The sequence below is a fragment of the Pelophylax lessonae genome, assembly GCF_965119305.1.
Source record: "Pelophylax lessonae genome assembly, chromosome: 10".
NCBI lineage: Eukaryota > Metazoa > Chordata > Amphibia > Anura > Ranidae > Pelophylax > Pelophylax lessonae.
In genome coordinates this window covers 4306615-4328119 of record NC_138777.1, presented here as the reverse complement: position 1 = coordinate 4328119, position 21505 = coordinate 4306615, and positions in this window count along the sequence as shown.

Below are 21505 nucleotides of genomic sequence, written 5' to 3'. Positions count from 1 at the left end.
TTTCTTATATTTTCAGGAATACGGCTTCTCTGCGGCTGTCTTTTTCTCTTGCAGGCATTTATCGGGCATTTTTTTAGGCAGGCATGTCATTTTTTGTATTTAGTGTCTGGGGGGTCACAAAAGTGTACCTGTCAAGTTTCAGCTCTGTAGCATGTCCAGAACCCCTAAAAAACAGCATTTTTCTTATATTTTCAGGAATACGGCTTCTCTGCGGCTGGCTTTTTCTCTTGCAGGCATTTATCGGGCATTTTTTTAGGCAGGCATGTCATTTTTTGTATTTAGTGTCTGGGGGGTCACAAAAGTGTACCTGTCAAGTTTCAGCTCTGTAGCATGTCCAGAACCCCTAAAAAACAGCATTTTTCTTATATTTTCAGGAATACGGCTTCTCTGCGGCTGTCTTTTTCTCTTGCAGGCATTTATCGGGCATTTTTTTAGGCAGGCATGTCATTTTTTGTATTTAGTGTCTGGGGGGTCACAAAAGTGTACCTGTCAAGTTTCAGCTCTGTAGCATGTCCAGAACCCCTAAAAAACAGCATTTTTCTTATATTTTCAGGAATACGGCTTCTCTGCGGCTGTCTTTTTCTCTTGCAGGCATTTATCGGGCATTTTTTTAGGCAGGCATGTCATTTTTTGTATTTAGTGTCTGGGGGGTCACAAAAGTGTACCTGTCAAGTTTCAGCTCTGTAGCATGTCCAGAACCCCTAAAAAACAGCATTTTTCTTATATTTTCAGGAATACGGCTTCTCTGCGGCTGGCTTTTTCTCTTGCAGGCATTTATCGGGCATTTTTTTAGGCAGGCATGTCATTTTTTGTATTTAGTGTCTGGGGGGTCACAAAAGTGTACCTGTCAAGTTTCAGCTCTGTAGCATGTCCAGAACCCCTAAAAAACAGCATTTTTCTTATATTTTCAGGAATACGGCTTCTCTGCGGCTGTCTTTTTCTCTTGCAGGCATTTATCGGGCATTTTTTTAGGCAGGCATGTCATTTTTTGTATTTAGTGTCTGGGGGGTCTAAAAAGTGTACCTGTCAAGTTTCAGCTCTGTAGCATGTCCAGAACCCCTAAAAAACAGCATTTTTCTTATATTTTCAGTAATACGGCTTCTCTGCGGCTGTCTTTTTCTCTTGCAGGCATTTATCGGGCATTTTTTTAGGCAGGCATGTCATTTTTTGTATTTAGTGTCTGGGGGGTCTAAAAAGTGTACCTGTCAAGTTTCAGCTCTGTAGCATGTCCAGAACCCCTAAAAAAAAGCATTTTTCTTATATTTTCAGGAATACGGCTTCTCTGCGGCTGGCTTTTTCTCTTGCAGGCATATATATCAGTGGTGGGTGGGCAGTGGCACAGTACACTCTCTGTGGACCTGGCAGCAGTCACTGGCACCCAGGCAACTGCAATTTAAAAAATATATATATATTTTTTTTACTTTGCAAGCTGCTGTGCCACTTTATATATCAGTGGTGGGTGGGCAGTGGCACAGTACACTCTCTGTGGACCTGACAGCAGTCACTGGCACCCAGGCAACTGCAATTTAAAAAAATATATATATTTTTTTTACTTTGCAAGCTGCTGTGCCACCTTATATATCAGTGGTGGGTGGGCACACAGTGGCACTGCAGTGGGCACAGTACACTCTGTGGACCTGACAGTCACTGGCAGCCCAGGCAACTGCAATAATAAAAAATATTTTTTTTTTTCAATTTATTGCAACAAGATGCTGTGCCAACGTATATATATCAGTGGTGGGCAGTGCACTCTGTGGACCTGACACAGCACTCACTGCAATTATGACAGAGGAAAAAAAAATATTTTTTAAAATGCCAGGTACTGTGCCTGTGCCACCCGAAATGAGTGTGGTGTGCACACAGTACAGTCTGTGGTAGGTCTGTGGCCTCTCACACACAGCGGGCAGGCAACTGCAGTGTACAATAGATATATATATATATATATATATATATATATAAAGAAAAAAATCTATTACCTTACCAGCCCTTAAAAGGGCTTTTGGGGACACTATATATATATATATATATGTATATATATAAATAAAAAAATCCTCAATTACCAGCCCTTAAAAGGGCTTTTGGGGACACTAGATAGATATAGATATATATATATATATGAAGAAACAACTCAATTACCAGCCCTTAAAAGGGCTTTTGGGGACGCTAGGTATATATATATATATATATATAAAAAAAAAAAAAAACACAAATACCAGCCCTTAGAAGGGCTTTTTGGGGTGCTGATATTACAGCAGTAGTGGACCAAGAACACTGCAAGACCAGGAACACTGACTAACTGTCCCTAGCTTAACAGCAGCAGCAGCAGCAGCAGCTCTCCCTACTCTCACTACACACACTGCTTCAGAATGATCTAAGATGGATGCTGCCCTTGCTTATTTATAGGAGGTGGGAGGGTGTGGGAGGAAGGTACGCTGATTGGCTGGAAATGTGTCTGCTGACTGTAAAGTTCAGGGTCAAAGTTTGCCTCAATGATGTCTTATGGGGGGCGGACCGAACATCGCATATGTTCGCCGGCAGCGGCGAACGCGAACATGCTAAGTTCGCCGGGAACTGTTCGCCGGCGAACAGTTCTATACATCTCTAGTTGAGAAACCCTGGTCTAAGGACTCACATATCCAGTAGAGTGTGCTTGGACAGGATAAGGTAGAACTGTATCCTTAAGGCTGTAGACCCAAATAAAAGTGTGTCTGAGCCAGAAATGGTGGATAGATATTGGTTTCCCTCTATGGGGACCATCGGGAATGACAAAAAGAGAACCAGATTTTCTAAAAGAAGCAGTAACTCCATGCTAGAAACCAGCTGTACAAATCATATTCAACAGGGGTTACGTCCTGGGAAAAAAAGTGTGGGAACTCACCCAAGATTACCCCCCACTACCTGTGTTCGTGTACATATACCCTTTGAGGAGCAAGGGCCACTTTAGCGACTTGGCAACCGGTCGCGGGCCACAATGAGCGAGGCGGGCAGATCAGATGACAGGTCCGTGTCAGCATATGCAGAGCAGACACAGACACAGCCCGCTCTACTCTATGGGCCCTCCAATCTGATCCATCCAGACAGAAGGAGACGGACCCCTTCTGTTTTTTTAAGTGGATTGAATTGGGTTCCTACAGGTATCTCTGGCTGCTGCTGTCCCCCAGGTGGGTATGCCTGGTGGCTGGCTGCTAACTGGCTGTCCTCCAGGGCTGGTACTGCTGGTGGGTACTGCTGACTGGTACTACTGATGGGTACTGCTGGTGGATACTGCTGGTGGGTACTACTGGCGTGTACTGCTGGTGGACACTGCTGTTGGATACTGCTGGCTGGTACTGCTGGTGAGTACTGTTGGCTGGTACTGCTGGTGGGTAATGCTTGTGGGTACTGCTGGCTGGTACTGGTGGTGGCTACTGCTGACTGGTACTGCTGGTGGGTGCTGGTGATGGCTACTGCTTGCTGGTTCTGCTGGTGGGTACTGCTGGCTGGCACTGCTGGCATGTACTGGTGGTGGCTACTGCTGGTGGGTACTTCTGGTGGGTACTACTGGCTGGTACTGGTGGTGGGTACTGCTCGCTGATACTGCTGGCTGGTACTGTTGGTGGACACCGCTGGCGAGTACTGTTAGTAGGCACTGCTGGCTGGTACTGTTGGTGGGTATTGTTGGCAAGTACTGTTGGTGGGTACTGCTGGCTGGAACTGCTGGTGGGTACTGCTGGAGAGTACTGCTGGAGAGTACTGCTGGTGGGTACTGCTGGTGGGCACTGCTGGCTGGAACTGTTGGTGGGTACTATGGTGGGTACTGCTGGCTGGTTCCTGACCTGTATCATTAGTAGTAGTAATAGTACTAGTGGAGTAATTGTAAGTAACTATCAGTTTTGAGGATTTTTTTTACAACATTTCATGTTTTATAACAGGCTAATCTCGCATATGGTTCAAGAGTCATGCACTCTCCATTCATCCCAAATAAAGTACATATACCATATACTCGTATACATATTAATAACATATTGTAGGTTGTCTGATGAGGGATCTATAATCATCCAGGAGCCATGGACATACAGCGGCTGTTACAGATTATGACAATTCTCACTTGATACAAACATTTCTCTCTCCTCTCTCTCCTTCTCTCTCTCTCCTCTCTCTCCTTCTCTCCCCCCTCTCTCTCTCTCCTTCTCTCCTCTCTCTCCACCTCTCCTTCTCTCCCCTCTCTGTCTCTCCTTCTCTCCTCTCTCCTCTCTCTCCACCTCTCCTTCTCTCCTCTCTCTCCACCTCTCCTTCTCTCCTCTCTCTCTCTCTCTCCTTCTCTCCCCTCTCTCTCTCTCCTTCTCTCCTCTCTCTCCACCTCTCCTTCTCTCCCCTCTCTCTCTCTCTCCTTCTCTCCCCTCTCTCTCTCTCCTTCTCTCCTCTCTCTCCACCTCTCCTTCTCTCCCCTCTCTCTCTCTCCTTCTCTCCTCTCTCTCCACCTCTCCTTCTCTCCCCTCTCTCTCTCTCCTTCTCTCCTCTCTCTCCACCTCTCCTTCTCTCCTCTCTCTCCACCTCTCCTTCTCTCCTCTCTCTCTCTCTCCTTCTCTCCCCTCTCTCTCTCTCCTTCTCTCCTCTCTCTCCACCTCTCCTTCTCTCCCCTCTCTCTCTCTCCTTCTCTCCTCTCTCTCTCTCTCCTTCTCTCCCCTCTCTCTCTCTCCTTCTCTCCTCTCTCTCCACCTCTCCTTCTCTCCCCTCTCTCTCTCTCCTTCTCTCCTCTCTCCTCTCTCTCCACCTCTCCTTCTCTCCTCTCTCTCCAACTCTCCTTCCGGCAGTAAATGAGAGCACTCTGGAGTAGTCACAGCATAAACACTCGATAAGATAACTAGAAAGATCAGACAGAGCTATCTATTCCGGTCCTAGGGGAGAACTGAGCCGCCCTGATCAATAACAGCAGCCAACCTGTAAACAGGATAAAATGCCAAATTCAGAGGTACTGCTATATATATAACACAACATGACAGGAGCCGGCGCTATACAGGAAGCTTTGGCTCCGCTTCCTCTAGTGCCGACTCCTTTCTTCACACTGTGCTCAGGGATGGCGAGTTGGGATCCCACAACCTGGGCTTACGGACCCGCCATCCTAGAGCAGCAGGTGGCGCTTGGATCGTGTCGGGGGGACACGGCTGCTAATGGGAACGGTGTTCCTGCTGTAGAAAAAGTACAGGAACGCCGTTCCTATGCGTTCCCGCAGGACTCGAGCCCTGGTATCCAAGCAGGGAAGCTAAATCTCTTTAGAATGTGATCGGAAATGGTTCTTTATTGGGCAGCAAGCTCAGACACACAAAGGTGATGGCAACAAGGAAGGCAGTCTTGTAAAAAACAGCTGGGCAATGTTTATGAACAACATCGCTCAGCCACTAAAAACAGAAAGATAAAAAGAAACACTGTTCTTTTTTTTTTTGTATCTTTTTGTTCATCTACAGATCAAAGGGATGAATTTCCATCTGCAGATAAAGTCAGTTTAAAGCAACCTGTCAAGTACAGAATTTTTTTTTTAGTTTTTTATGAAATATCTCTCTGTTTAACCCCTTATTTACCCTTAATTTATTCTAATCAGCCTTTATTTCCCTTCTCCATTTAATTATTATTTTCCTGATGATTCTTTTTTTTGGTTCACTTCTACAGTATTTTATAAACTTTACAACAATTAAAAACTTTTTTGTATCTGTTACCTCCTTGTTTGTTTGTATCTCTTACCTCCTTGCTTCTATCTTCACATGTGGTGTATGGCTGCTATGTTCTCCTATGGGCGTCAACTGCTTCACTGTGGGTTATATCCTGTTCCTGTCTATTACTTCCTGGGTCACCTTCCTGTGTGCTTCCCTATATATACACATGCTCAGTGCTCTGCTCCTTGCTTGAGCAACATCGCTGTTCTCTGAGCTCCCATCCCTGTAACCTTGGCTATTGTATCTGATCTCCTGTGTACGGCTTCGTTTCTCCGTCTATGTACGTCGGCTGCCTGTCCTGACCTCAGCTTGTCTTTTGGATATCCTTGTAGTCTCCTGTTTACACTGCACACGCCAGCGGTCTCCACATCTTCAGCTGGGCCTACCTGGGGGCCGCGACCTGGTTCCAGTCTGCTGCAAGTCCATCCCCACCACCAGGGGCCCTGGTGAAGAAGCAGGCTGGGACTTAATGGCCATACACACTATAAGATTTTCTGAAGACTTTTTCCTTCAGATTTACCTTTTCTATGTAGTGCAATGGCCGGCCAGATTGCATACAAATTGAAAGTGTTTTGGTTTGACCTCATATTATCTGGTTTTGGTAAATCTAAAGGAAAAAAAGTCTTCAGAAAATCTTTTAGTGTGTATGGCCCATTAGACTTGAATAAACTGTCAACGGGTCTGTGGTAGTGAGCCCTTATAGATCCCCAGCTCAGGATTCCCCCAGGGCGCGGAGTCTAAGTCCCAGCCTGCTTCTTCACCAGGGCCCCTGGTGGTGGGGATGGACTTGAAGCAGACTGGAACCAGGTCGGGCCCCCAGGTAGGCCCAGCTGAAGATGTGGAGACCGCTGGCGTGTGCAGTGTAAACAGGAGACTACAAGGATATCCAAGAGACAAGCCGAGGTCAGGACAGGCAGCAGATGTACATAGATGGAGAAACTAAGCCTGGTCGGTACACAGAAGATCAGATACAATAGCCAAGGTTACAGGGATGGGAGCTCAGAGAACAGCGATGTTGCTCAAGCAAGGAGCAGGGCACTGAGCATGTGTATATATAGGGAAGCACACAGGGAGGTGACCCAGGAAGTAATAGACAGGAACAGGATATAACCCACAGTGGAGCAGGCAACGCCCATAGGACAACAGAGCAGCCCAAACACCACATGTGAAGATAGCAGTAAGTAGGTAAGAGATACAAACAAACTAAAGGCTAACTTGTGACACCTTTAACTTATATTTACACGTTTCACATTTAAAAAAGCGCAAAATTAGAAAAAAAAAAGCATTTAATTTTTAAATAAATTTTCAATGCTTTGTACCATTGCTGACAGCTGAAGTGTAAGCAAAACAGTTTCCGGCAGGTATTGGTAATTAGTATCGGCGAGTATTAAAAAAGTTTCGGTACTCACTGTAAAAATTTGGTGCATTCCTTGTACCAAATCCACCCTGGCCACTTTAGCTCTTTGGGTGTCACCAGAATGCCCTTCATCTCAATCCTGTGAAGCAGATGAGGAAGGATTCCAGAGAAGGAAATGCGTAGAACAGGTTGTACAGATTCCATAGAGCCACCAGGGCATCCAGTGCTTCCACCAGTGGATCTCTGCATTCCAAGACAAACCTGCCCAGCCTGGGGTTGAACATGGAGGCCTAGAGGTCCACATTACATAGTTACATAGTTAGTGAGGTTGAAAAAAGACATCAGTCCATCCAGTTCAACCTATGATGTGTGTGTGTTTGCTTTTAACCGTACATTGTATACCCCTGTATGTTGTACATTGTATACCCCTGTATGTTGTACATTGTATACCCCTGTATGTTGTACATTGTATACCCCTGTATGTTGTACATTGTATACCGCTGTATGTTGTACATTGTATACCCCTGTATGTTGTACATTGTATACCCCTGTATGTTGTACATTGTATACCCCCTGTATGTTGTACATTGTATACCCCCTGTATGTTGTACATTGTATACCCCCTGTATGTTGTACATTGTATACCCCTGTATGTTGTGGTCTCCAAGGTGCCCATCTAATAGTTTTTTGAAACTTGCAATGTTCCCTGCTGATACGACTGCTTGTGGAAGAGAATTCCACATCCTTACCGCTCTTACAGTGAAGAACCCCCTACGGTTCAGGCTGGTGGTGTAATGGTGTGGGGGAGGAGGGGGGTAACGGTTCAGGCTGGTGGTGTAATTGTGTGGGGGAGGGGTAACAGTTCAGGCTTGTGGTGTAATGGTGTGGGGGAGGAGGGGGGGTAACGGTTCAGGCTGGTGGTGTAATTGTGTGGGGGAGGAGGGGGGGGGTAACGGTTCAGGCTGGTGGGGGTGGTGTAATGGTGTGGGTTATCTTGGCACACTGTGGGCCCCTTAGTACTAATTGATCATGGTTTAAACGCCACGTCCTACCTGAGTATTGTTGCTGACCATGTCCATCCCTTTATGACTACAGTGTCCCCATCTTCTGATGGCTCCTCCCAGCAGGATAATGCACCATGTCACAAAGCTCCAATCATATCACTACTGGTTTCTTCACCATGACAATGAGGTCACTGTCCTCCAATGGCCTCCACACTCACCACATCTCATCCAATAGAGCACCTTTGGGATGTGGTGGAACGGGAGATTGGCATCATGGATGTGCAGCCGACAAATCTGCAGCAACTGCGTGATGCCATCATGTCACTATGGAGCAAATTCTCTGAGGAAAGTTTCCAACATCTTGTTGTATCTATGCCATGAAGAATGAAGGCAAAAGGGGGTCCAACCCACTACTACCTAAAAAAGTAGCAGGTGAGTGTAATTATGGTTGTAATACTGCTATCCTATGATGATATCATGCCTATCCTCCTGCCAAATGGGTGAATATTCCACCATTAAATCAGGCAGAACACCTGAACGGCCAAGGTCTCATCTGAACCTTAAGCTCAACCCCAGCGTCCACAAACTCAGGGCCACCTGGTGTACATACATATACATTAGAGGAAATTCTATACAGCTTCAGAAAGGTGGTAAGTCCCTTTAAATACAAACCAGAGAAAGTTTTGGTATTTAATGATTTATGAGTCGAACGCTCGAAGATTCGGGACAGAGGCGATAAACAGAAGACAATCTCTGTCTCACACACTCCTCTTCCGACTGACAATAGGAAATATTATACTGAACGCTGTAGGCACCTCAAAAATGTATCCTTATCCTTCTTCTAAATAAGTTTGAATATATGCAAAACGCTGGAAGAAGATATCGGAAAAAATTCTGTTCTACTCTGAAATCTCTACCGAGCAGAATGTCGGCGTTGATAACGGAACGCTTACCAAAAACCAAGACAATAACTTAAAGAGGACCCCAGGTGCGTCTTCAGTCAGGGCCACAGTCTAAGCCATAGGTGAGTGTTGGGCTTACCGCGACTTATGTGTTGACTGCAAATGCTCCAGCATCAGGGAACGCCTAGACCGACAGGTGTCTGACTACATCGGGTTAACAGCCGATGTGGACGCTCTGAGAAGTGATGAACGCCTGGACTACTGGGTGGGCAGGCTTGACCTCTGGCCAGAGCTTGCATAATATGTAATGGAACTGTTGGCTTGCCCCTCGTCCAGTGTCCTGTCCGAAAGGACGTTCAGCGCAGCAGGGGGGTTTGTGACCGATAAGCTCACTTGCCTAGCTCACGACAGTGTTGACTACCTCACATTGGTAAAAATGAATGAGGCATGGATCTCGGAGGAATTCAACACATGTGACCAGTAGACCAGGTTTGATTCAAATTCCTCATGACAGGCCACAAATATCCGCCACCACCCGTAACAATTTATGGTCCCTGTCTTAGGTAAATACAGCGGCATAAAAGGCCTTTTATGTCCGTTGAATACCTAATTGCTACAGTCTATCCCAGCTCAACACAGCAACCTCTCCCTACACTGACAAAATACTTTTGTGGACCTATTAGCTAGCAACTTGTGCCACTATACAGTCTGTCCCTGCTCCACACAGCAACCTCCAGCCACAGAATACAAAGTTCTTTGCTGTCAGGTGAACGCCGTTGGCTAATGTTTGGGGTCAGTACTGGCCGACACTTACTTCTGTATCCTGTGAATGTCTAATGTACCTCCAGCCACAGAAAACCAAGTTCTTTGTTGTCAAGTGAACGCCTGTGGGCTTAATTTTGGGGCCTGTACTGGTTGACACTTACTTCTGTATCCTGTGTATGCCTAATGTACCTCCAGCCACAGAAAACCAAGTTCTTTGCTGTCAGGTGAACCCATGTGGGCTAATTTTTGGGGCCTGTACTGGCCGACACTTACTTCTGTACCCTGTGTAAATGCCTAATGTACCTCCAGCCACAGAATACAAAGTTCTTTGCTGTCAGGTGAACGCCTGTTGGCTAATTTTTGGGGCCTGTACTGGCCGACATTTACTTCTTTATCCTGTGAATGCCTAATTTTTCAGACTGGCATTGAAAATCAATGGGTCTGTAAACGTTCCGCTAAATTGTGGAACAGATGCGGACCCATTTTACAGACGTGTGAATGGACCCTATATGTATTTGAAATGTATTTACCGGCTGCTGTCAGTTCTGGCTGATTTAGAAAAAAAAAAAAAATGTTTATGGCAACTTTTCTAATATCAATACTTCTGGTATGTCAGTGTCCATGTTGTGGGACTATTTGTGCACAGCTAGTAAGTATTTTGTGGCTGCAAATATGACCTGGAGGTTTTTAATGTTGACCTGCCATTAAAATGAATGGGGTCCACCGCGAACTTACGGTTCGCGAACATTCGAGAAAGTTTGCGGATGGCATTCACGAACCGCCCCGTCCGTTGTTCGTCCATCACTATCCTGGAGATCTTCAGGTCATATTACGCAGACCTTCTGGGAAGAAAGGACCTTCATCAGGACAGGATGGAAAGCTTTCTGGATTCTTCTCCAGGTTTGGGAAATGGTACATTGCCTTGATGGATTTGACAGAACCAATTTCAGCAGATGAGGTAGTTCATGCTTTAGAGAAGCTGCCTACCAAAAATCACCTGGGCCAGATGGGTTGACAGCTGAATTCTATAAGTGTTTTAAGTCCATTCTGGATCCGTTTTTAGCGGAGGTTACATTGGTGGTCAGTGGGAAGAATGTCCCTTACATTGGTGATCAGTGAGAAGAATGTCCCTTACATTGGTGATCAGTGGGAAGAATGTCCCTTACATTGGTGGCCAGTGAGAAGAATGTCCCTTACATTGGTGGTCAGTGGGAAGAATGCTCCTTACATTGGTGGTCAGTCGGAAGAATGTCCCTTACATTGGTGGTCAGTATGAAGAATGTTCCTTACATTGGTGGTCAGTATGAAGAATGTCCCTTACATTGGTGGTCAGTATGAAGAATGTTCCTTACATTGGTGGTCAGTGGGAAGAATGTCCCTTACATTGGTGGTCAGTGAGAAGAATGTCCCTTACATTGGTGGTCAGTGGGAAGAATGTCCCTTACATCGGTGGCCAGTGGGAAGAATGTCCCTTACATTGGTGATCAGTGGGAAGAATGTCCCTTACATTGGTGGTCAGTATGAAGAATGTTCCTTACATTGGTGGTCAGTGGGAAGAATGTCCCTTACATTGGTAGTCAGTGGGAAGAATGCCCCTTACATTGGTGGTCAGTGGGAAGAATGCCCCTTATATTGGTGGTCAGTATGAAGAATGTTCCTTACATTGGTGGTCAGTGGGAAGAATGTTCCTTACATTGGTGATCAGTGGGAAGAATGTCCCTTATATTGGTGGTTAGTGGGAAGAATGCCCCTTACATTGGTGGTCAGTGGGAAGAATGTCCCTTACATTGGTGGTCAGCGGGAAGAATGTCCCTTACATTGGTGGTCAGTGAGAAGAATGTCCCTTACATTGGTGATCAGTGGGAAGAATGTCCCTTACATTGGTGGTCAGCGGGAAGAATGTCCCTTACATTGGTGGTCAGTGAGAAGAATGTCCCTTACATTGGTGATCAGTGGGAAGAATGTCCCTTACATTGGTGGTCAGTGGGAAGAATGTCCCTTACATTGGTGGTCAGTGGGAAGAATGTCCCTTACATTGGTGGTCAGCGGGAAGAATGTCCCTTACATTGGTCTTTGCAGCGGATCTCACAGTTGTAGAAACCATATTTCCCGATTTCTCCTCCTATACATTATCGTGTCCCAGGCAGGCATAGTCCGCTCGGGGCGATGTTTTCTCGGAGCCAGGAACGCCTTGGGCAGAAATCATTATTGCTGGAGACGCGCAGCGTTTTCTTTTCATAATTAGAGGCTTATTAAATGAGACCCGTGAATAATTATCTTCTCCCAGCAGGATAAATTAGGGACGATCTCCCTTCGGAAAGAATCGCCTCCAAAATAAATATTTTATGTACTACAAAGAGGGGAAAAAAAATAATTGGTGGAGAGTCGAAGGAACTCAATTTACTGGAAACATCATTTTTCCGAAGGTCTTTTTTGGCGCTGACGGCGGTCAGATATTACTCGGGCTGTTTTTGTAATAAAGAACATAAAATGGACTTTGACTCATTGTGCGTTACTTTTATTTTTCAGGGAAAAGGCGGATCTAATTAAAGGGCGCAAAGTAATAAAATCAGAAGGTGCCGCCATCACCGCCAATTCCAACTATATATTTTTTTTGCAATGGCAGAGAAGCCAGACGCACTCACAAACTATGTACCTGTGCCCTCACATTGATAGCAAATGTAAGTCATGCTGGGGCAGAGCGGGGAAAATTCACTTTTATTTCCATTTCTACTTTTCAAATCTGACCTCCGGCCTTCCCTTCAGTCTTGCACAGTTGTTACAGGTGCCTTTCTTGGACCCCTTTCATCAGAGTTAGCACAATGAGGGGGCAGAAGGGGTATATGCCCCAAAATCAGTAGTATAATGTGGCCTGGGGGGGCGCCATTGTCATTGCTAGTGCAGGGCACCCAAGGCAAGTGCCCCTCATCTCCTGCAGTGTGCCCTGGATCCTTGGCACTGCGATATCTAACATCTAACCCTGCAGAAGCTGGCATCTCTCCTCTCCCCATCAGCTGTCACAAATAGATAGTAAATGTCATTTGTGGGTTTTGGGGCGAGGGGGCGATAAGAGGAATTGTGCTAAAAGGAGTGGTTGGGGAATATAAACAGTGAGGGTAAATGGGGGGGGGGGTAGAAGATTTTTGATGGGAGGGGACATTAAAGAGGGGGGGGGGGTAAGAGGATTTGTGCTAGATTGGAGGGGGAGAGGATCTGTTTTGGAAGGTAGGGGGTGTTGGGGGAACAAGGTACTCAAAGGTAGATTCAGAGTGAGGATAGGATTTGTGCTGGGAGGGGGGATAGTGGGGATTTGTGCTAGAAGGGGGAGAGAATCTGTGGTGGGAGGGGGAATAGGGGGGCATTTGTGCTAGAAGGGGGAAGAGGTGCTAGTTGGGAGGGAGGGTAGGGGGTAGGGAGAGTATTTATGGCATGAGTGGGGATTTGGAGGGGTTGGAAGAATATTTGTGCTGGGAGGGAGGATGGGGGAGAAAAGATTTGTGTTGGGGGGGTGGATTGGAGGATTTGTGCAGAAAAAGGATTTGTACTAGAAGTGGGATTTGAAGGTGCAGTGGGGAATTGGGATGGAGAAGATTTATACTTTGTAATAGTAATAAAAATAATTATAATACTTTATATAATATAATATTTTTTTTTTGGGGGGGGTGTGGAGGAAGGGGAAGAGGAGGAAGGGGGGGGGGCGGAGGGGGAGAGAGGGGCATTTGTGCTAGAAGGGGAAGAGGATTTGTGCTGGGAGGGAGGGTAGGGTGTAGGGAGAGTACTTATGCCATGAGTGGGGATTTGGAGCTGGCAGGGAGGATTGGGGGGGGGGGGGTACAGAATTTGTGCTGGGAGGGTGAATGGGTGAGGGGGGTGGGGGAGATTTGTGCTAGGAGGGAGGATGGCGGGTTAGAGGATTTGTGCTTGGAATGAGGAATGGGAGGGTAGAGGATTTGTGTTGGGAGGGAGGATTTGGGGGAGGGGGACTAGGCAATTTGTGCTGAAAAGGAGGATTGGGGGGGTAGAGAATTTGTGCTGAGGAGGATTGGGGGAGGGGGGTAGAGGATTTGAGCTGAGAAGGAGGAATGAGGGGGAGGTAGAGGACTTATGCTGAGAAGGAGGATTGGAGGTTAGAGGACTTGTGGTGGGAGGGGAGTATGGGGGGTAGAGGATTTTTGCTGAGAGGGAGGATGGGGGGGGGGGTAGAGGACTTGTGGTGGGAAAGAAGTATGGGGGGGTAGGGAGAGGGAGGATTGGGGGGTAGAGGACTTATGGTGGGAGGTAGAGGGTTTGTGCTGAGAGGGAGGATTAAGGGGGGTAGAGGATTTGGGCTGAGGAGAATGGTGGTAGAGGATTTATGCTAAAAAGTAGGATTGGGGGGGAGAGGATTTGTGCTGAGAAGGAGAATTGGCGGTGTGGGTAGACTTGTGGTGGGAAGGAGGTATGGGGGGGGGGGGTGGTAGAGGATCTGATCATCTGAGAGGGAGGATTGGGGGGGTAGAGGAATTGTGGTGGGAGGGATGTATGGGGAAGGGGGGGCAGTAGAGGATCTGAGAGGGAGAATTGGGGGGGTAGATGATTTGTGGTGGACAGGAGGTATGGGGGCGGTAGAGGTAGAGGATCTGAGAGGGAGGATTGAGGGGGGAGAGGACTTGTGGTGGGACGGGGGTATAGGGGGGGGGCAGTAGAGGATCTGAAAGGGAGGATTGGGGGGTAGAGGACTTGTGGTGGGAAGGAGGCATGGGGAGGGGGGGTAGAGGATATGAGAGGGAGGATTGGGGGGGTAGAGGATTTGTGGTGGGAGGGAGGTATGGGGGGGGGGTAGAGGACTTGTGGTGGGAAAGAAGTATGGGGGGGTAGAGGATCTCAGAAGGAGGATTGGGGGTAGAGGACTTATGGTGGGAGGTAGAGGGTTTGTGCTGAGAGGGAGGATTAAGGGGGGTAGAGGATTTGGGCTGAGGAGAATGGGGGTAGAGGATTTATGCTAAAAAGTAGGATTGGGGGGGGAGAGGATTTGTGCGGAGAAGGAGAATTGGCGGCGTGGGTAGAGGATTTGTGCTGAGAGGATTGGGGGTTAGAGGACTTGTGGTGGGAAGGAGGTATGGGGGGGGGGTGGTAGAGGATCTGATCATCTGAGAGTGAGGATTGGGGGGGTAGAGGAATTGTGGTGGGAGGGATGTATGGGGAAGGGGGGGCAGTAGAGGATCTGAGAGGGAGAATTGGGGGGTAGATGATTTGTGGTGGACAGGAGGTATAGGGGAGGGGGGCGGTAGAGGTAGAGGATCTGAGAGGGAGGATTGAGGGGGGAGAGGACTTGTGGTGGGACGGGGGTATAGGGGGGGGCAGTAGAGGATCTGAAAGGGAGGATTGGGGGGTAGAGGACTTGTGGTGGGAAGGAGGCATGGGGAGGGGGGGGTAGAGGATATGAGAGGGAGGATTGGGGGGGGGTAGAGGATTTGTGGTGGGAGGGAGGTATGGGGGGGCAGTAGAGGACCTGAGAGGGAGGATTGGGGGGTAGAGGATTTGTGGTGGGAGGGAGGATTTGGGGGAGGGGGGTAGAGGACCTGAGAGGGAGGATTGGAAGTGGGGGGTAGAGGATTTGGAGGAGGGGGGTGGGGGCAGTAGAGGATCTAAAAGGGAGGATTGGGGGGGGGGTAGAGAATTTGTGGTGAGAGGGAGGATTGGGGTGGTGGGGGAAGTAGAGGACTTGTGGTGGGAGGGCGGATTTGGGGGAGGGGGGTGGTGGCAGTAGTGGATCTAGGAGGGAGGATTGGGGGGGGGGCAGAGGATTTGTGGTGAGAGGGAGGATTGGGGGGGGTAGAGGATTTGTGGTGAAAGGGGGAGAATTCCACTTTAACTCTAGACTCACCCACAAGTAAAGCACCAACTATGAGCGGAGTGATCCTTTATTTACAGCGCGGTTCTCTTTGCAAACTTCAATCGCTGACTCTGAACTCTTGGAAGAGACGTTTGGCCTAGAGATGTCTTCTCCAAGGACTGTCGCCCCCCCCCGGGACCCCCGGATAAATGAAAATAAATAAAATCTGCACGTCGGAATACTATTAGGGAAATGGCGGCGGCGGTGACTACAATGGGGACACTCCGCCAATGCGGAATATTACAAATCAAAGCAGGAAGAATGTTTGATAAGATTATAAACTCATTTGAAGGGATCTCATTAAAGGAAACACAAGGACATGTGACAATGGGCAATTAATGATATAATGGGGCTCCCGGCTTATCAGCCGACTCATTATGAGAAGTTTATCTGCTTAGAGCAGAGCGAGAGGCTTGTGCGTCCCCCGCGCGCTCCGCTCGCCATCCCACAAGAGATGACTTTCCGCCTTCCATAGGATAATGAAATGTATTTCCGAGCCACACACCGCCGCTCTAATCCAATTTCCCGGGATTAAAGGAGAACTCCGCTGAACGCCAATCGAAGTCACATGACCTGCACTCAGCGGCCACTTTATTGGGTAATACAAACACCGAGGCTCGATTCTCACCATACAGGAGCAACCGAATGCAAGAGCGCCCCCCCCGCGCGTTGCGTCTTTGCAGCCCCTTCATTGCAATGGGCTGACATATGTTCAAGAAGCGCTTCTGTCTGTGTTCCAAAAACGCTTCGCACTGAACTGTGGCGCCTGTTTTTGCAGATGCGTGGGGGCGACATTAACAAAGCGGTATTAAAACCAAAAGCAAACATTTATAATAATGCAGCTTACCAATTCTTAGATGTGATGGCTGCATCCGTTTTCCTTTTTTTAAGGCTTCCTTATTTCTATTTTCATCTGATGATCCAGCCAGCAAGTCTGTTGCGTTTAAAAAAGAACTGTCCTGCAGCAAGTCTGTTGTTTTTTAAAAGAGCTGTCATGCAGCTGTAGCAGTTATAGGGTTGAGGCAAACCATTTACCACTGACAGGGGGTGCTTACAATGATGAACTTTTATTTATTGATGTGAATCCCAAAAGGAATAAAACTGTTACTGTAACTGATTATAAAGTATTAGCTGGAGTTTGGCTTCAATTTGTTAGTGTATCTAAATCCCGCTAACACTCCCCCCCCCCAGACTGAAAATGCCCCCTTTTGACTTCAATGCAGAAACGCCCCCTATTGTCTTCAATGCAAAATTGCATCCCATTGACTTCAATGCAGAAACGCCCCTATTGTCTTCAATGCAAAATTGCATCCCATTGACTTCAATGCAGAAACGCCCCCTATTGTCTTCAATGCAAAATTGCATCCCATTGACTTTAATGCAAAAAACACCCCCTACTGACTTCAATGCAAAATCGCGTCCCACTGAATTCAAAGCAAAATCGTATATTATTGACTTGTATGCAAAAACACCAGCCACATTTATTACATTTTATTTATTTATTTTATCGCCGAAAATAAAATTATCAGCGTTTCACCAATAGAAACAAAAAGGTGCCGATAATGGCATGCTGCGTCTCATTGACTTCAATGCAAAAACGCCCCTAATTGACTTTAATGCAAAATTGCATCCCATTGACTTCAATACAAAATCTTGTCCTGATGACCTCAATGCTACATTTTTTGTTTATAGCACAAAAAATAAAAATCGCAGAGGTGATAAAATAAAACCAAAAGAAAGCTCTATTTGTGGGGAAAAAAAGGTCATCGATTTTATTTGGGTACAGCGTCGCACGACTGCGCAATTGTCTGTTAAAGTAACGCAGTGCCGAATCGCAAAAAATGCCCTGGTCATTAAGGGGGGGGGGGGGGGAATCCTTCTAGTACAGAAGTGGGTAAACTTTTTTTTTTTCTTACTTTAACCACTTGCCGACCGCTCACATTGAGCGTACTGCGGCAAAGTGGTTCGTTATCGTCCAGCGACGTACTACTACGTCGCTGGACTCCTCCCCCTGTAGGCGGCACTCGCGCGCCGCCGGAGGCGCACTCCCGCTGTTTTCAGTCACAGCGGGAGTCGGGCCAGGGGAGGAGCGGCGGCGATTGCCGCTGCTCTTCCCCGATCGTCGGGGAATCTAGTTTGGAGATCCGCCTGCTTGTGTAAACAAAGCGAGCTGATCTTCTAAGTGACAGGCAGGGTCAGATTACAGGATTCAGCATAGCTCAACCTGCGATCTGTCCCTGTGTCACTCAGTCCCCTCCCCCCACACACGTCAGTAAGCACCAGGCATACATTAACCCCTCCCTCTCCAATAAAATTAACCCCTTCCCTGCCAGTGTCATTATTACAGTAACAGTGCATATGTATAGCACTGATTACTGCAGTAATGTCACTGGTACCCCCAAAAGTGTCAAAAATGTCAGTCAAGGGTACGATCTGTGCGCCGCAATGTCGCAGTCCCGCAAAAAAAAAAAATCGCAGATTGCTGCCATTACTCGTTAAAAAACAAAAAACACCAAAAATGACAGAAATCTTTCCCTTAGTTAGTAAACGCAATAACTTTTGCGCAAACCAATCAAAATATGCTTATTGCGATTTATTTTACCAAACATAGGTAGCAGAAAACAAATTGGCCAAAAATGTAAAAAAATTTTGATTTTTACATTTTTTTTTGGGGGGGAATTTCATATAAAAAAATGTGAAAAATATTGTTATTTTTGCAAAATTGTCGCTCTTTTTTTGTTTATAGCGCATGATCAAAAAATCGCACAGGTGATCAAATACCACCAAAAGAAAGCTCTGTTTGTGGGAAAAAAAGGACGTCAAATTCGTTTGGGTACAGCGTCGCACGACTGCGGCAATTGTCAGTTAAAGTTGCACAGCGCCGAATCACAAAAAGTGGCCTGCACGTTAGACAGCAAAATCCTCCGGGGGTAAAGTGGTTAAGGGGGGGAGTCCTTCTAGTACAGAAGTGGGTAAACTTTTTTTTTTTTTTTACTTTAACATTTTTTTTACTTTTTTTACCTCCTTTTTTTAGTGTGTTCAGTGTTACCATAGTGAATACCCTTTACTTTAACTTCGTTTTTTTTTTTTTTGGGGGGGGGGGGGTTCCTGGTTTTATTAGACTTTTTACATGTCTGTTCTACAGGAAACATGACTTGCAGTAAAAAATAATACTGAGAGAAAGTAGCTGCATGTGGTGAGATTCCTGCCCAGAGGCACTCTGAAAGCCCTCCTGGATCGAGCTGCACAGGATTATATGGAATGAAGCCGTATGCAGTAAACAGGGGGGGGGGGGCTTCCTGACTTTAGAGCAGCTGTGAAGCCCCCCGGATAGCACACAAGATGTACACTGTGGCCCGGGGTTACCCTTTAAACGAGGAGGATTTCCATTTAGTGGGTCCTGGAGACATTTGGCGCGCCATAAAGTGCGGAAACTTTTTTCTTTTTTTCTTTTTTAAATTAAAAATCAAGTAAGTCCTTAATGCTCTGGGAAATGCGATGATCTAATGGGTGGCAACCTGGATTTGGGTTTCAATTAAATTGCAAATACAGGAAATGCTACAAATCAACCACTTAAATGAGCCATAAATCTCCCCGCGCTCGGCCCGCAGATTCGGGAATAAATCACCGCAATGTTTAATTGTCCCCGTCCCAATTAAATTATATTTAACCTTTTCGCCAACTGGCTACAAACTCAGCAAAGTTGGAATCGGCCTCTTCTTCCCATCAATAATAATCCTCCCCCCTCCCCTTCGCAGAAAGTTGGAGAAGTCTTCGGAAAAAGGCGACTAACCGCTGCGAGGGACGGGCGTGATTAAAGCGCCGGCTCTTCATCCTCTGACCGCAATCTTTCATTAAATAAAGAGCAATGGAGTCCATTTCATTATATGAGATGCACAAAGCAGGCGGCGGGGGATGGGACTTTTTATTTTAACATTGGATAAATAAATACGTTTTACTGAACATTGATACATCCCGAGTCATTGATACATTGTATGAATAAATACATTTTACTGTACATTGACACATTGTATGAATACATACATTTTACTAAACATTGAGAAGCAAACAATGTATAAGCTGTATGTTTTTCTCTGAATATTCAATAAAAAAAATTTGGAAGAAAAAAAAAAAAACATTGATACATCCCGAGTCATTGATACATTGTATGAATAAATACATTTTTCTAAACATTGATACATCCCGAGTCATTGATACATTGTATGAATAAATACATTTTACTAAACATTGATACATCCCGAGTCATTGATACATTGTATGAATAAATACATTTTACTAAACATTGATACATCCCGAGTCATTGATACATTGTATGAATAAATACATTTTACTAAACATTGATACATCCCGAGTCATTGATACATTGTATGAATAAATACATTTTACTGTACGTTGACACATTGTATGAATAAGTATGATTCTCTGGACTGATATCTAAATATGGAGATTGAATGCTTGATACATCGTATAAATATCTATACTGATCAGCCATACAATATGACCACCCACTATAACAGGACCACCCACCTTCTATTCAGTAGACGCCCCTTTTCCCACCAGCCCAGACCCATCAAGCCTTGGACTCCAGTAGACCGCTGAAGGTCTGCTGTGGTTTCTGGCACCAAGCCGTCAGTATCAGATACTTAAAGTCCTGTAAGTTGGGAGGTTGGGCCTCCATGGATTGCACAGGTTTTTCCAGCACATCCCACAGATGCTCGATTGACTTGAGATCTGAAGAATTTGGAGGCCAAGTGAACACCTCAAACTTGATGTGTTTCTCAAACCATTCTTGACCAGGCTACCTTTTTCCATTGCTCTGTGGTCCAGCTCTGATGCTCACGTGCCCATTGTAGGCGCTTTTGGCTGTGGTCTGCATGGGTACTCTGACCAGTCTGTGGCTACACAGCCCCCATACACAACAAACTGCGATGCTCTGTGTGTTTTGACACCGTCCTATCAGAACCAGTATTCACTTTCTCACCAATGTGAGCTCCAGTAGCTCTTATATTGGATCGATCTACATGGGTCAGTCTCCTCCCCACCCCCATCAATGAGCCTTCCCCACACTTCCATCAATGACCCACCCCGCCTTCGAAAATGAACCTTCCCTCCTCACCTCCATCTATGAGCCTTCCCTCCCCTCACCTCAATCAACGAGCCTTCCCTCCTTCACCTCCATCAATGAGCCTCCCCTCACCTCACCTCAATCAACGAGCCTTCCCTCCTTCACCTCCATCAATGAGCCTCCCCTCACCTCCATCAATGAGTCTTCCCTCCCCACCTCCATCAATGAGCCTATCCTCCCCACCTCCATCAATGAGCCTTCCCTTCCCACCTCCATCAATGAGCTTATCCTCCCCACCTCCATCAACAAGCTTTTCCTCCCCACCTCCATCAATGAACCTTCCCTCCCCATCTCCATCAATGAGCCTTCCTTCCTACCCCAAACAATAAGCCCCCCCCCACACACCATCTTCAATGAGCCTATCCTCCCCACCTCCATCAACGAGCCTTCCCACCTCCATCAATGAGCCTTCCCTCTCCACCTCCATCAATGAGCCTCCCCACCTCCACCAGTGAGCCTTCCCTCCCCACCTCCATCAATGAGCCTTCCCTCCTCTACATCTGTTCTAGGGAGCATCTGTCTAATGCAAAATCATTTTAGAAAAAATTCCATTTGGCCAACAAATTTTTAATTGCTTAATGTAGAAACATTAAAAATGCTGAATACTTTAAACCAAAAAAACAAAAAAACAGCACACAGACTCCCTCTCAGGGTCTTGCTATGTATTGTGGGGGACCTTTGGAGGGTATATGGTGGAGGGACTGCAGAGGGTGTAAGATACTGAGCGGGGACACAGGTGCCTTGGAGGTACACAGGAGTCAATAGG